Raw genomic sequence first — 1,200 nt, 5'->3', positions numbered from 1 at the left:
GACACTAACTCAGCTAGCATGAACCTGCTTTATTCCCTTTCCTTGAGTTTCCCTTTTCTTGCCTAAAATTCCATGTGCTGACTGGATCCAAAATGACTACCTGGAAAATCAGGATGACCTTAAGGCTGAAGCCACTCATTAAGGAAGGCAGATCAATCAGACAAGAAATCTGGACTATTGATGACATCATGGCACTACCACACCAGCTCTGGACGGCCTGCCTACCAACACTACACTGTTTTGTTTTGTTTTTTTTCAGCCATGCTACCAGTTTGTGGGATCTTAGTTCCCTGATTAGGGACTGAATTCTCACCCTCTGTAGTGAAAGCTCAGAGTCCTAACCACTGGACCACCAGGAATTCCACTACACTTTCTTTTACATGAGAAAAACAAGAAAAAAAAGAAAACCCTAAGCAGTTCCAGTCACTTTTTTTTTTCTGGTTTCCATTACTATCAAGATCACCGGGAGAAATACCAGCAACCTGAGATGTGCAGATGATGCTACTCTAATGACAGAAAGTGAAGAGGAATTCAAAAGCCTCTTGATGAGGGTGAAAGAGGAGAGTGAAAAAGCTGGCTTAAAACTCAACATTCAAAAAAGTATGATCATGGCATCTGGTCCCATCATTTCATGGCAAATAGAATGGGGAAAAGTGGAAACTGGCAGATTTTATTTTGGGGGGCTCCAATATCACTGCAGACAGTGACAGCAGCCATGAAATTAAAAGACACTTGCTCCTTGGAAGGAAAGTTATGACAAATCTAGACAGCATATTACAAATCAGAGATATCACTTTGCCAACAAATATCCGCATAGTCATGGTTTTTCCAGTAGTCATGTACAGATGTGAAAGTTGGACTATAAAAAAGGCTGAGCACCAAAGAATTGATGCTTTTGAATTGCGGTGCTGGAGAAGGCTCTTGAGAATCCTTTGCACAGGAAGGAAATCAAACCAGTCAATCCTAAAGGAAATCAACCCTAAATATTCATTGGAAAGATATTCATTGGTGCTGAAGCTGAAGCTCCAATTCTTTGACCACCTGATGTGAAGAGCTGACTCTTCGGAAAAGACCCTGATGCTGGGAAGGTTGGGGGCAAGAGGAGAAAGCACAACAGAGGATGAGGTGGTTGGATGGCATCACTGACTCGATGGACATGAGTTTGAGCAAGCTCCAGGAGTTGGTGATGGACAGGGAAGA

Source organism: Capra hircus, chromosome 20, assembly GCF_001704415.2.
Source record: "Capra hircus breed San Clemente chromosome 20, ASM170441v1, whole genome shotgun sequence".
Taxonomy (NCBI): domain Eukaryota; kingdom Metazoa; phylum Chordata; class Mammalia; order Artiodactyla; family Bovidae; genus Capra; species Capra hircus.
The sequence above is the reverse complement of the archived record's forward strand: the minus strand, read 5'-3'. Positions refer to the sequence as shown.